At 33.6% G+C, this 16,801-nt stretch overlaps 1 long non-coding RNA gene across 1 annotated transcript; it reads left to right on the forward strand.

Annotated features, from left to right (window-relative positions):
* Positions 1 to 10,771: 10,771 nt before the first annotated feature.
* On the forward strand, positions 10,772 to 14,958 carry LOC141489787 (uncharacterized). Its single transcript, XR_012468989.1, has 3 exons — positions 10,772 to 10,818; positions 14,361 to 14,451; positions 14,806 to 14,958. It is a non-coding gene; the product is annotated as an uncharacterized LOC141489787 (long non-coding RNA).
* Positions 14,959 to 16,801: the final 1,843 nt, after the last annotated feature.

Here is a 16,801-nt window from a genome sequence, read left to right on the forward strand (position 1 = left end):
TATTTGGGCTAACAGATTCTGTAAAAGAAGACTCACCAAATACCTCTCAGAATTGTTATGAGGTTCAAATGAAATATTTGTAAAGCACTTGCAAGACTGTTTGACACAAAGTAGTTGCTATATAAAAATGATTATTTCCTTCTTTCTTTCCCTATTATATCTTGTAAGGTGACTAATGATGAGATTCTCACTAACCCCCACCCCCAACCCAGACTAGTGATGCTGTTTCATTTCTCTTCTGTGGTGACTAACACAGGTGATACAATAGAGCTCCTGCTGAGGTCTGTTGTAGTGTCTAGACTATGGAGAAGTGAGAGGATTTCTGTTCACAGAGCTGAGGCTATATTCATACACTGAATACCATTATATTTGACTCCTCCCTCTCCTTTGGATTTCTGTTTATAGCCAGTTTACAAATATTAAATCATTTGATCATCACTGAAAGGTAAACACTATTATAACCCTTATTTTATAACTGAAATATAGACATATATATGTATGTGTGTGTTTATATGACATAGAGGAAACTGTGTCAAATAGAGTGACCTGTCCAAGGTCACACAGGAACTGAATATTTTAAATTTGAGGGTGGATTAGAATCTTCTGACTTCTAATCCAGTACTTCATCCATTGTGGTATTTAGCTGCTTCCAGTGCCTGACATAAAACACTTAATAAATATTAATTACCTAAAAATACTTATCATTTTTTAAGTTTTAGTTTTTAGTCATCATTTAAGATATAGATTATTGTCAAAATACTGCATTTCAAAATTATTTTGAGTTGTGTGAGATTGTCAAAGAAAATTCTACTTGCAGAGGTTGTAGTTACACAGTTGTTTTCAATAGTATTATTTATGAACCACTAACTGATAGCTTATTAATATCACAGTAATCAGAGAGTTTAGTTGCATAAATAAATTATGAAAATAGCTCCTGCTCTGGATCCTGCATATAATAGCAGATCCATAGGGGAACATGAATATATGTAATATTTCTTAAGATATATTATTATATTTGTTTTTTAAATAAATTTTGTTGATGCATTTAGATTTTTCATCATAATCAATTCTAGAAATATTACTCACCATTATATCAATCGAGCCATCTCATTACACAAGAAAGATTGTCAAAGACTGTCATTCAGTAAACCTTTTCTGATAATGGATTCAACATTTCACATGTAATGACTGAGGTTCTTACCCAACACTTCTCCAAAGGCTGTTATTGATGACAATAATTGCTCCGTGTAAGATTTCATTTTATTATTAGTTATTTTCATTCACATACTGTATTCATTGTGCATTTCATTTTCCTGTTTCTGTTAACTTCATTCTGTATCAGTTCATAAATTTCCCCATATTTATTTGGATTCCTGAATGAATTATATTCATCATATCTGCCATTAAATCAAAATTTCTTCATCAATTCTGTTGTCAATAGGTACATCTCTGCTTCCAAAATTGTGCTAATACAAAGGCTGCTACAATGAATATTTTGTTATAAATGGATCTTTTCTGTCTTTGACCTGCTTAAGATGTCTTCCTGATAGTGGGAACTCAATAAAGGTGTATAAAAAGAAAAATTAGAAAATTTTATATAAACAAAATCAGTGAAGTTAAGATAAGAAGGGAAACAGCTGAGAAAAATACTTGTAATCAATAGTCTCTTTTTAATAAGAAAGCTTTAATATCTAAGTTATAGAATGAATTAATACAAAGATATATGCTCAAAACTATTCTTTAATAGAGATAATTTTAAAGCATTTGACCATTGTTTGGGGTGCACTAGACCTAAAGTTAGGAAGACTTCTTTTTGAGTACAAATCAGATCTTAGATACTTACTAATGGACCCTGGGCAAGCTACTTTGTTTCAGTTTCTTTATTTGTAAAATGAGTAGGAGAAGAAAATGGAAAAAATACTTTGGTATCTTTGCCAAGACCATATGAGAAATAACTAATCACTAATGATTTGAGAAGTTTAAATTAAAAGAACTCTTAGGAGTTACTTCATTTTAGTAAATTAGCAAAGCTGATAGAGATAGGAAATAGCTAATAATGGCAAGGCTGTGAGAAGACAGGTATATTTATACACTATTGGTGATATGATCAGGCCCAACCATTCTGAAATGATATATAGAATTATGGGATAAAAGTCATCAAATTTGTATTAATGGAAATTTAGAACTTATAATTCAAACAAGCTAAAGAACTCATCTATCACACAAATGAACATATGTTTATTCCAGCAAGTGTTATATTGTCTATTATTCTTTAGCTGTCGTCAAAGGAAAGATGTGGATAACGTGAATATAATTTAGTGATGGTATCAGGACTAGGAAATCCTATTAAATCTATTTTTCAGATTCCATATTTGCTAGAAACATGAACTGTAGGAGTATCTTGCTTAGGTATTAGGAAGATTTTCTTCTCTGCCTTTGTTCATCTATTTAGCATGGAAGGAGCTAGTAATGGTGTTTAATTTGGGGGGGGGCGGTTTGCAAGGCAATGGGGTTGTGACTTCCAAGGTCACACAGCTAAATAAGTATTAAGTATCTGTGGATGGATTTGACCTCAGGTCCTCCTGACTCCAGGACCAGTGTACTATCCACTTCACCACCTAGCTACCCCAGGTAGGCAGTGTGTTTAATTTTGAGACAAAAAGATAGGTCGAGAAACCATTTTATCAGCAGTCATTATTGTTCCTGGAGAGTGAGCAGATTTGGAGTCTGGATGTCATGAGGTCAAGACTATGGAATATTGGATATTCAGCATGTTCCATATTGATAGGTTCAACGATGAGAGGATCATTCATAGGTCTCTGATTTCGCCATAGAGCCTACAAAGGTCCTCATTTTCTTTATTATATCAGCAAGAAAAGCATTTATTACATAAGTGAGTTCTTAACTTATCTTTCTGTTTGAAAATTGTATTGTAATACCTGAAAATGAAACTTTAGAAGTGATTAAAAGATAATCAGTGACATAGAGAATAGATACCAATATGCTTTGAGAAATCAAAGTGTGCTATACTGATGTTAACACTGGCTTCTCTGCAAGTAATTCTTTATAGCTTAACCCATTATTTATTCCCCTGACTCTCTGACCTTCTTGAAGGAGGTGACTAATAAAAGGTCATTTGGCTGCAGAATCACATGGGAAAAAAATCATTTTTTTTGTGGAGGATTGAGGAGGAATTTTCCTAAAGTTCTTCTCAAGCCCCATATTCTCAAATGTAGGAGTGTAGTAAAGGAAAATGAAGTTGGGAGTGGGTGGCGAGAGTATAGGGATAGTAGTAAGATATGTTCCCTTTAAATAATTAAGTGCCTTTTAAAAAAGGAAATATGGTAAAGCATTCTCACCAAATACCAGGGTTGCCCAGACCTAGACTGGGCTCTAAGATTTCACGTCCAGTTGTCAGATCTCATTTTCCATCTGGCAGAAAGCTTTCTGTAACATTGCCAGTAGTTAGATCCCAGAGTTTACGAAGCGGGTGGAGGATGGTTAATGAGGTCTGAGGTTTCATTTTAAGTTTTTTCCTTTAATACTTTCCTTTCCATGAAGATTAAAGTCTAGAATGTCTAGATAAGTTTCACTGAAGTATATACTACTTTGCTGATTGAAGTTTAAGAAAGACCAGGGAAATATGGGTGGAAACACTGGTTCTGTGTCTGATTTAACTGAGGGTAGCCCAAATGATACCTGCTGTGATGTTTCTTGGGCAGGTACCAATTTATTTCAGTCATTTAGAAAGCTTATTTCTTCAGGTGGGCTGGTCTGTTCTCTCCTCAGTGCACATACCTACTTCCCATTAGCTCTAATGGGAACTGTGTGCTCAGTGAATCATGAGAACAGAGACCATGACTGCAAAAGAAACGAAACTATAAAAAGACAGGAGTTGTTGAAAGGAGGCAGAAGGGGGTAGGGAGGGAGGGGATCACCCCAGAGCAGCAGTCATCCAAACCCTTGACAGAAAGAATGCTTCTCTAGAAATGCCTTTTCAGGCTTTAAAATCTATGTGGGGAATATTGTTAGATTGTATAGGGCCATGTATGGCATGAATGGGTTTGACCCTGGATCAAGGAGGAGATAGGGCCAGGGAAAGCTATGACTAGGGTTGTGAAGAATCTGAGGAAATGGCTTGTATCTAGTAGCTATTTGTTTGGTGGACATGAAGACAACAGCCAGTCAAAGACAGTCATTACACTCAGAGCATTTATTGGAGTTCAAAGTGGGGAAGGGGAACAAAGCCAGAAAACAATCAGGATTGCAGACATAACACATTAGAGACAGGAGGTCCTTGGAACTGAGGCCAAGTCAGTCTCCTACTGTGAACTTTATATCTTTTCTCCTATAGTCAGAACCAATGAATGCCACCACTAGCTCAGGTTCCCAAAGAGTTTGGGAAAATGCTATATTTTTTAAAGGATTAGAAATTGTAAGAGTGAAGAAGGTATAGCAACCATAAACCTTTCTCCATTTAATTTCTGTTTCCTATGCTTAAAACTATTTCCTAAAAAAACTGTCTCTGTCTCTCTCTCCCCCACACACACATAAACCTTACACCCACACCCACACTCACCCTCTCACCCCTACCCCCCCCCCCCGCTACATCCGCACCACACACACCCATAACCACAACTCCACACACATCCCCACATACCCTACATTCCCTAGGGCATGGTTTGAAATGTTAAAGCTAAAATAAAAATTCTTAGTAATTTAAGGCTTAAATTCAAATATTCAGATTATGAGATTGATATCAAAAGAAAGCTAGATGGTCATGTGTTAACATCCATTTAGCCATCTGTAATGAGTATTTTTAGTTGATAAGTTTAGTTTTATAAGTTAGCCCCATCATGTGGTAGCACATTTTTTCCCCACATTTTGGCAATTTTCCTATAATTTTTGGTACATTTTAATATTGCTAGTAGATATCTTAATTTATAGTTTCATGATCCAGACTTGAAGACACATAACTTACTTCTGATCAAGATCTTAAATATCAGTTTTTAGACTTTCATATATGTGTATGTTATATATGCTTAGGTATATAATCTTTAAATTTTATAGCATTAATATTTTGATACATAATATATGGCTAATCTTATAGATGAATTATCACACAAAATATCTGCATAAAACACAGATACAATATCACATTACTGTTTCATGGTCTCCAGTGGCTTCCCATTGTTCAAAGTTCACACTCCTTAGTGTAGTATTCGAGTACATACATTTGACCCCAATACAAGCATTTTGCCCCAGCCTAATTTTTCACTTCATTAGCCATCATTTATTTTCATGAACCCTTTTCTCCAAGCCATAGTATTTATCATTTCCCAAGCCTACTCTATACTTTCTCATCACTGTTCTTTATTTATTATCCCTATGTCTAGAATGCTTTTCTCACCCATTTATATGCATTCAAATCCTTCCTGTTCTTTAAGGTCCAAACTAAATGCTACTTTCTCAATAGAATCTTTCTCTATCTCTCCCTGTCAGTACTTTGTCCCTTTGCTGTACCCTATAGCAATCTTAAAGAGCTATTTTATGATATTTCTATCATTCAGAAATATCCCTTATACAGCCAATTCATCAATGACAGAATCATTTTGATTCATCTTTGTGTTCTCTTCATTTAACTCCATGAATTTAGCAGATGCTCAAAAACTGTTAACTTGAAATCAACTAAAATATATATCACATTCATTCTTCAACAGTTTTGATATCTTTGGGGTTTGGGTCACTTCATTTCCAAATATGCTCTACCCCCTCCTCTAAATAGTATCAAATATTAAAAAAAGAAAGAGAAAAAAGTAGTTCAGCAAACCACTTAATATACCAACTGAATATGACAGAATAGGCAATATACTATACTTGTAGTCTCTCACATCTACAACAGAAGGAAGGGAAGTACATTTTCTCAATTCTTCAACAAGACAAAAATTGGTCTTCATAATCATATGGTGCTCATTTTTCTTTTTTCTTTTTGTTTAGTAGTCTTATATCCATTACATGTATCTTTTTTTCCTGGTTGTATCTATTTTACTTTATACTAGTTTATATACATTCCTATGCTTTTCTGAAAACTTCATAATTTCATTTTATTATTGTTCCATTATTTTAGTGGTGACTGATCCCTTGTCACTCCATTTGGGGTATTCTTGACAAAGATATTGGAATGGTTTGCCACTTCCTTTTCCAGTGGATTCATTCTGTCAGGTAACCAAAAATTAAGTGACTTGTCCAAGGTCACATAGCTAGGAAATGTCTTAGGCTAAATTTGAATTCAGGTCTTCCTGGCTCTAGGTCCAGTGTTCTATCCATTGAACTACCATCTGCTTGATAATTTAATATGGTGCATTACTATTTAATTACATTTATGAACTGGAATTTGTTTACCCATTGTTCAATTGATGGATATCTACTTTGTCAGTTATCCAGCCAAAAAAATGTTTTGTTATAATACTTTGGTGTATATGGAATCTTTCTTTTTAAATCTATATTTGACTTCTTTTGGGGTTTATATCTAGTAATGAACTCTTTGGGTCAAAGGATATGGACATTTTAGTCATTTCAAATTTCTTTCTAGAGAGGTTGTTGTTCAGTCATGTCTGATCTTTTTGACCTCATTGACTATAGCATGCCAGACTCTTCTGTCCTCCATTATCAATATCTGTTCAAGTTCATGTTCATTGTTTTCATGATACTATCTATCCATCTATTTTTCTGCCATACCCTTTCCCTTTTGTTTTCAATCATCCCTAACATTAGCATCTTTTCTTAAGAGTCCCATCTTCTAGGGGGCAGCTAGGTGACTCAGTGGATAGAGCACTGTTCTGGAGTCAGGAGTACCTGAGTTCAAATCTGGCCTCAGAAACGTAATAATTGCCTAGCTGTGTGGCCTTGGGCAAGCCACTTAACCCCATTGCCTTGCAAAAACTAAAAAAAAAGAGACTCCCATCTTCTCATTATGTGGTCAAGGTATTTGAGCTTTAACTTCAGGTCTGACCTTCCAGTGACTTGCATGAATTAATTTAAATTTTGACTGATTTGATCTCCTTGCTCTCCAAGGAATCTATCAAAAGTCATCTCCAGCATCCCAATTGAAAAGTGTTGACTCTATGGTACTTAGCTCTCCTTATTGTTCAACTCTCACAACCATACATTGCTACTAGGAACCATAGTTTTGATTATACAGACCTTTTTGGCAATGCTTTATCTCTGTTTTTTAGTATAATGTCCAGATTTTTCATAGCTTTCTTTACAAAGAAAGTCTTTTAATTTTATGGCTGCAGTCACTATCTGCAGTGATCTTTGAGCCTAAGAATATAAAATCTGACACTGCTTCCTTTCATCTCCCTCTATTTGTCAGGATATGATGGAGCCAGTTACCAGGATCTTAGTTTTTTATTTTTTTTTATATTAAGTTCAATTCAGTTTTATACTCTCCTCTTTTGCCGTAAGATTAGAACAATTCACAATATCAACAACAGTACATTAGGATACCTTCCTTTATATAGATCCATCAACATTAACTATTTTCATCTTTTGCTATTTTGCTAATTTTATGTAAGTTTCTACTTCTGAGTTCTAATTTTCATTTTCCTTATTATTAGTCATTTTTTGATATGACTGCTTTTGATATGCAATTTTTGATATGGCCGTTAACTGCTTGCTGCTCTTCTTTTGAGAACAATTTGTTTATATCCTTTGTCAACTTATCCTTTGGGAATGGCTCTTGGTATTACTGATTGATGAGAATTCCTTCTATGTCTTGAGCATCAGTCTTTTATAATTAGTATTTGATTCAAAGCTTCCCTCCCCTCACCTAATGAACAGCTTCTCTCATCTTAAAAGAAGATATTTTGTCTATGAAAAAGCTTTTTAATTTTTTGTAATTGAAATTATATTTTTATTGCCACTCATCCTTGTTTGGTTATAAACTCAGTCATAGTTGAGAAAATTACACGATCATGTTCTCGTTTATTTTTCACGGTACATGATTTACTATTTGAATTGCATATCTATTTTAAACTATTGTGGCATATGGTATAAGATATAGGTCCAAGCCTAATTTTGGCCAGATTGTTTTCCAGGTGTCTCATTCATTTTAACTATTGCTAGTCAAAGCTTAATATAACTATAAGTCTTTGGATAAGAATGCCAGAATCTTGACTGTAGTCTTGTTGGAATCTTCATCTCCCATGATTCATTTATCCTTGGTAGTCATACCCCATCAGTAAACTCTAGTCCTCTGATTTAGAGGGCAGAACCATGAATTCCATAAACCTCCATTTAAAAAAGAGGCCCAGGATTGTCATCACCTTGTTTTCCAACAGAGCCAGAGCCCTTTTGTACTCTATAAGTTCTCTACCATGTCCCAATATTTTGGTACCTTTACTTTCTCCATCTCTTTTTAGCTTTCTTTTCTGTATTTTATTCCCCTCATATTATTATTTTTTTGAGAAGGCAATAAGTTAAGTGACTTGCCCAAGGTCTCACAGCTAGATAATTATTAAGTATCTGAAGTAGGATTTAAACTCAGGTCCCTCTGACTCCAGGGCTGGTGCTCTATCCACTGCGCCACCTAGTTGCCCCTTTCCCCTCATATTATAAGTTCCTTGAGTGAAGGTGCTGTCTTTCTTTTTTTGTTTTTATAACCCCAGTCCTGAACACAGTACCTAAATAAATGCTTGTTGAATGACTGTCTTAATAACAATACTAATGACAGTAATAGTTAATTAACATTTATATAACAATTACTACATGCCACATATCATGATAAGGGCTTTACAATTATTATCCCATTTGATCCCACCAACAAGCCAAGAAGATAGGTGCTATTATCATTTTCATTTTACAAATGAGAAAATTGGCACAGACAAAGGTTAAGTGACTGATTGTTTAAAGTCACACATAGCTAGAAAATATTTGAGGCTGGATTTGAATTCAGGTCTCTCTGACTCCAGGTCTAATGCTCCATGTACTGCAACTTAACTACCTCAGAGTCAAACATGTTCCTTCTCCATGGAACCAGAACTTTAGACTAACTTGTTTCTACAGTCTTTCCTGATGAATTCTAATCCCTCTTTGGAGATTGATAGGGTTAATTATATGTGTAATTTTTCCTTGAATTAGATGTATAATAATCTAACTCTAACTTTATGATTCTATAATCACAGGTGTTAGAAAGACTCATAAATTTAGAGCTAGAAGGGACATTAGCGACCAATAAGCTTAGACCCCCTCATTTTACAGATAAGAAAATTGAGGCACAGAGAAGTTAATGGTGACAGACTTTCTTGATTCCAGATCTGATACCCTGTCCATCATACCATTATATTGTTATATCATTACTTCTGATTCTTTTCCATTTTCTTTATCACATGTAAGAAGAAAAAAAAATAAACTGAAGGCCTATAGGCTATGTAAAAACTTCTTTTGCAATTATTTTTTAACCACCTATCATAATGAGATAATCTCCACTTTACCTTTTTTTAGAAGAATGAGGTAGCCACATTTTATTCCCAGTTTACTCTCTAGACTTAGTCCCTGGAATGCCTTGAATACACAGGTTTTATCACCCAGAAACTCTTTTCTAAAAGAGTCTATAGCTTTTCCCTTTGAATATTTAGCATAATTTCAATGATGATTTTGGAGATTTTCAGAGTTTCACCATAATTAAAAAGAAAATATTTCCTATCCCAGATCAGGCAACTTAATTCTTAGACCCTCCTCCCCACCCAGTCCTAAATCTTCTTATTAGAGAATGTTAAATCATCAGAAATAAAACTAATATGGAGAAACTGGGCTTTTGCCCTAAGGCAACTGGGGTTTCATCCCAGGGGAATAAAATTTAAAAGAAATAAAAAGAAATAAACAGCTGATAACATACAAATTGATAATTGATTTAAGTTAGCAAGAATATTTAATACTTTCTCCAGAGGACTGTATCTAGGTAAGCTCTTCCCCTCTCTAAGCAGAGGCTTTGTGGCATTCTGAGTTCTCTCCTCCACTGGAACCTAGTGTTCTGAGACCTGAAGTCTAGCCCTCATATCTACTCTATATCACCCTCACTACCCAAACCCTGCTCACCTATTCTTATGACATCTTTTGTGTTGTGTGTCCAGGTCACATTTTATGGTGTTTGCTAGAGGTACTAGAATTGTTCGTGATCATGAAGCCCTAATACATACAAAATAATCTGTCAAAATATTCTGCATTTTTCCTCTTCTGCAGATTCAACTTCAGCCCCGTGAGGTCCTATAAACATGCTCACAGGAAACCATTTCTGTGGGAACACGGTTGCTATTCTTGCTTGCTAGGCATTCCTTGACTTAGCATATGAAATAGTTTACCTTTCACCCCAATTAATGTCATTATAATGAGCACCCATGGAAGTTATAATGTTTTGCCACTTATTATGGAGTGTTGCTGGAACCATATCTTAAATCCAAGACACAGGTCATTGGTAGTGCTGACATGATGACAGTTGCCTTGCTTCAGTTTGAACTGTATTGGAGTTTGGAATAAACAGGTCAATTTAATTTTCAGTGCTATCAGTCTGGGTTTTTGAAGAGACAAAAATAGGAAGATTTTAAATTTCGGTAGGTCTCTGAATTGAGATCCACAGTATATGGACTTTAAAATTGCTTTGCACAACAAAATTGGAATCGCTTAGAATGTTAACAGCACTACTCAGGAGACAGATTCTCTATTATTGTTTAGAATGTTCACTATGATGATCTATACTCTTTCCTCACAATGGCTTTATTTGACTAAGTATCTTAGGATAATGAGTAAAGTTGAAGAAAGGTGAGTGGGTTTGTACTTCCTACACAATATTTAATTTTGGGATCAAGATATATGATTTTCTCACTGTAGGGAAATATCTTGTGCAGGTCAACAATTCATTCAAAATTTATAGTATGAAAGAGTTCTGAGAACTTAAGGACTTTACCCAGGCTCACATACTATGTATCGTGGGCAAGACTTGAATCCAGCTATTCCTGACTTCAAATGGATTTATAATCACTCTTCCATGATACATGAATGATTCTAAACTACATTATTTTTCATGTTTCTCATTCCTTGTTGAGGCAGCTAAACATTTGGAGAAAGCAAGAAGCATCACAAATATAGCCCATCTGTTTAAAATTATGGTCTTCATACTTTCTATTAAATGCAATTTTATTTGATCAATATACTTTATTTTATTTCAGACAGCTTGGTAAAGATGCATAATTATAGTCCTTTGTAGCTAATACTAGAAAAAGGCTCAAATTGGGTCTATGCCTTTGGGAGGATGGGGAGAAAATAAGGAAGTACTTAGGATTAAGGTGTGATTAATGGGTAAGAAGACATCATTAAGCCCTGAACAAATAAATTAACCAGTATCTCATGCTAGGCATTGAAGAAACAAGAGTAATATGGCCCAAAAGTTCATAACCAGAAATTCTGAAGGTAGTTGATTCATAATCCTAAGGAGGAAAATGTGGTTGAAGTGTGACTTGATATATCCAAAGGCAAGGTCAAAGGAATGGCTATGCAAAGAAATGTTAGGAGAATAATTAAGTAAATGAAAGCTAAGTTCTTTATATATACATGTGGTGAATCAGTCTTAGATAATTCCTTTTGCACTAACTTCCCTCTCTTCTTGGTTGAGAGGCTTGTAAAATTCCTGTAAGAATACTTTCATAAGTCAGGACAGACAGAACCAAAGCCATATTTTCTTTACTTCCATTCCAGACCATACTGTTTCTCCATAAACAAGAAGAAACTTTGTATCTGGGATAAAATGTCCTCTTAACTCTTATCACCTTTGGTAGGAAAAATTCAATTTCACTGAAAGCTATGTCACTGCTTTTCACTTCCTGAGACTTTAATCTCTACATCACACTAGAAATAGAGCTGAAGATCAAAGATACAATACAAATTACTGGGTCACATTGTTGAACCCTAGTTGTGTAATCATCAGAGACAGTCTCAAAACAGGAGGTCACCAAGTAGCAGATAGAGACGCTGTGTGAGTGTCAAGAGAAACAGAAGGAAATGCTCAGAAAATTATCTGAATGCTGAATCGTGTTTCCACCAAGTATGTATTACTAGTTTAATATATATATGTATATATATATGTGTGTGTGTGTGTGTGTGTGTGTGTGTGTGTGTATATATATATATATATGTATATACACATATGTGTGTGTGATATATTTATATACCACAAATCATGGATTATTTGTTGCCCTATATGTGTATATATATATATATATATATATATATATATATATATATATATATGTACACACACACACACACACACACACACACACACACACATATCCCCCCCTTGGTGATATCTTTATGTTGCCTACTTCTTCTTTTTTTTTTTTTTTTGCAAGGCCAATGGGGTTAAGTGGCTTGCCCAAGGCCACACAGCTAGGTAATTATTAAGTGTCTGAGGCCGGATTTGAACTCAGGTACTCCTGACTCCAGGGCCGATGTTCAATCCACTGCACCACCTAGCCGCCCCATTGTGCCACCTAGCCACCCCAACTGCGCCACCTAGCTGCCCCTGTTTCCTACTTCTTTCCTGAAATTTAGGTGTTGATCAAAGTTACTTTGGGCAGTGTGTTGTATGGAATATTATGTTTTTGCTGCATTTAAACTACTTTGGACCACTTATAAAATCAATAGAATTATGATATTGAGGTCAAATTTCAAGATAGTTATTCCATTTTTTCCTCTGTTTCCCTTCTCATTTGAATCAGGTAAGCCTTTTTTATTATTGTTATTTTCTTGTTCAAAATGAAGTGATAGAAGTTCAGTTTGTTTTGAAAAGACCTTTCATTCTTTCAGAATGGATATGGTTTTAGTTCTATTTTATTGAATTTCACTCAACAAATATTTATCAGGCACTTAATATCTATCTATCTATCTATCGATCTATATAGTGAATATCTCAGTATGAATGATTATTTTTTGTGCATATTCATAGATTTTTCTGTAGCAGAGTGTTCGGTATGCATATTATACATTACTGTTATTGCTATAGTTACTAATATTCTTTCTGAAATCACCTTTTCTCTTCTTTATTATCTGGAGCAGTGATAGTCATCCAAAACTCTTAAGTCCATAAGTGACTCTGATATATGAACCCTCTATCTCTTCTAGATCCCTGATTTCTGTTAGTCCATTTGATCTTTCAGGTTAGATGGTTCTTTTTGTAATTGAAACTATGATTCCTGAGTTGTAAAACTGACTTGTCATTGTCCCAGAATCATAGGTGAAGCAGTCATAGCCATTGCTCAGATTTTAAGACGAGGGATATTCTTAAATATGGAAGATTTCAAATCGTATCATCAATCTTATTCTAGATCACTGAGTCCAAAAGAAAATTCTGTCCTTCAAAAACCAAGGCTGCTCAAAAACTGTCTTCTTGGTTTTCTCACTAGTTTATTTCTTTTAAAAAAATAAATTTTCCTTTCTATTTTGAATTTAACAATAATCAACAAGCATAAACTTTCAATATACAAAAAAGAAAAAGAGATTGTATAAGAAGCTTTGAACTGTGGCAGTTTGTTTTAAAGTCTATCAGCCACCTGTGTATCATCTATCTCTATCTAATCTAACATCTGTCAACTACCTACTAACAGATATAGCTAGCTGTCATTTATAATTTTGCAAGAATAATAAAATTTTTGTGTGTTCTCTTCTGTGCTTTTACATTTTTTTCCTTGCATTAAAAAAAAGTTCTTGATACTCATTTTTTGCAAATTTCTCATGACCTACTAGCTTCCTTACTTTTTAATCTGGAATATTAAAATTTTTAGGAACGGGGACATTCTGATGTATATTTTTTTGGACTATGTTAGTTTTATGATAAGCATACTTTGAAAGGCATGGCTCTGCATCATCTTTTGAGAATATATATGCACATCTTTGTATTTGGATCATTGTTGAGGAAATAAAGTATTCAAAAGAAATGTAGAGATTGCATAATATACAGTGTTCCCATAAAATAAATAAGTAATCAAATCTTGAACTAGCTAAATTCCCAGAATCCATAACTCTGCTTATGCATATTGTTAAAAAAAAAAAAGAATTCAAGTTTAGGGGAGGGGATAATCTTACTGTTATATATTTGAATCACTCAGTTCCCTGGATGTTCACTTACCTCACAAGAGATTTCCTGTTCCAATTCCCCCTGGCCCAAATCCTGCTTCACAAGAAATCTTTTGATCATAGAAGTACTAGAACATATATTTGAAAGCAGCATATGAATTTCAAAAAATTATATTTCATTATTATTGTTATTTTGTATAACTTTCTAAAATATATCGATTTAAAAATTGTAGGGTATAGAAGGCAACTGAACTCCAATAGTTGATACGACTAATGTTCCTGAAAAACATTTGATGAACTTCATCTGTTCCTTGAGAGATAAAGGTAGGAGATTACAGGTAATGAACATTTTATATATATATACATATATATATATATATATATATATATACATATATATGTGTATATATATGCTACTATATACATAGTTTCTATTGTTAATTAGTTTTACTTAATTGCTTTTCTTTGTTAGACAGAAGATATAAATGGAGAGGACATATTGGGATATGACTTGAGTGTGTTAAAAAACAGGGATCAATATGACTTAAAAAAGTTATAGAACCACAATGGACCTTCAAGGCCATCTAGTCCACCATCTTCATTCTGCTTTATTATTTAATTTTTCAATGATTAAAACATTTATTTTCTTTCACATCTCCTGTTGCCTACTGAAAAAAGAGAAAGAAGAAATGGAGGGAAGAAAGAAGGAAGGAAGAAAGGAAGGAAGGAAGAAAGGAAGGAAGGAAGGAAGGAAGGAAGGAAAAAAGAGAGGCATGGAGGAATGAAATAAGAAACCTTGCATTCCATAAAGTTTAGAAAAATATTTCTACATTTGACACATGCAAAAATATACTTCTTTATCATATCAGTCAATCATCTCTCTGTCATAAAGTGGATGGTATCTTTTTAATAAATATTTTTGAAATTGTGTTGACTATTGAGTTTTTCAGAATTTTTAAGTCTTTTTAAAATTATTCATTTTTATGATATTGGTATCTAGTAGAAATTATTCTTCTAATTCTGCTCATTTGACTATGTATCAGACAAAAATCTATGTCTCTTTGAAACTTTTTCTTCATTTTTGGAACAATAATTTCTCATTACCTTCATATACCAAAATTTGTTCAACCATTCCCTTACTGATGGGCAGTTTTCAGTTTCTAGTTTTTTGCTACAACAAAAAGAGAAGCCATAAATAATTTTGTATATGTGGAATATTTTCCTCTTTCTTTAAACTCTTTGGGATATAAGCCTAGCAGTTATATAGCTAAGTCAAAGGGCATTCACTGTTTGTACATAATTCTAAATTACTTTCCAGAATGTTTGAGACAATTAAAAACTTCACCAGCAATGCATAAAAGTTACTGCTTTTCCAAAATTATTTCAACATTTGTCAGCTTTTCCGATATGATAGTTGTGAAGTGGAACTCAGAATTACTTTTATTTGCATTTTACATTTTGATTTGGAGGATTATTTTCCTAAGGCTTTAGATAGCCTGGGTTTGTCCCCTTGAAAACTATCTAATCATATCTCTAGATAATTTTATATATCAATTGAAGAATCTTTTATTTTTATAAATTTTCATTCTCATATATTTTAGAAATGAGACTAGTATCAGGAAAAATTGTGCTTCTTTCCATTTAAACATTTATTTATAATCTTAACTGTATTAAGTTTGTGTAAAAAATTTTAAATTTTATATATCCAGAATTTTTTATTTTATCATATATGATTCTATTCCTTGTTTGATCATAAACATTTTCCCTAGCTATAGCTCTTAAATATAATTTCTTCATTTTTTTCTAATTTATTTATGATGTGATCTAATATATCTAAGTCTTATATCACTTTGGAGTTTGTCTTAGTATATGGTGCGAGGTTTTGATGTGAATCTAATTTTTGCTGTTTTCCTATCCAGTTAGTCTAGCAGTTTTTAAAAATCAAATCATGAGTATTTATAGCAATAAATGTGCTTTTTTTTTGGTTTATTGAACACTAGGTTAGTGAGTTCATTTGTTTGATCTTATTCACTTAATCTATTCCATTAAGAGATTGATCTCTTTATTTTTAATTACTAACAAATTGTACAGACCCCAAATTTACAGATGAATACAGTGAAACACAGAAGTCAAGTGACTTATGACTTAGAATTATATTCATAGTAGGGAAAAATAAGAATGCTCAGGGAAACAGAATCCTTGGGTGGTTTAGTAAACCGAACAGCTTTGAAGACAACAATTTTGGGTTTTAATTCTGGCTCCTCTAGGAACTATCTACATTTCTTAGAGTAAACAACTTAATTTTTTGAGACATTAGTTTCCATCTTTGTAAAATGACAACTTAGATTAGATGTTCTATATAGTCTTCTCCAGTGCTAGTATTACAGACTACAATTCCTGAGAGATAGTTTCATCAGCTTTTCATCTATTGAAGCTCTTTCCAATTTTGAACAAAATCCTCTTTGTTTTAAGCCATTACTTAGCAGAGAAAGAGCCTTGGCTGCCAGTAACCTCATGATCATAATTCTACAGAAAAAAGACCCCTAAAATTACTATAGAGTCATCTCTGTTCTTGCCTAAAGGGATCTAGCTTCTTTAACCTTTTCCCACAATGCTAGTCCTCTCTCTCCTCTAATCATTTATGAGGCTCTTCTCTAACTTCTCCTGATTTGTC

This window comes from Macrotis lagotis, chromosome 5 (genome assembly GCF_037893015.1).
Source record: "Macrotis lagotis isolate mMagLag1 chromosome 5, bilby.v1.9.chrom.fasta, whole genome shotgun sequence".
NCBI lineage: Eukaryota > Metazoa > Chordata > Mammalia > Peramelemorphia > Peramelidae > Macrotis > Macrotis lagotis.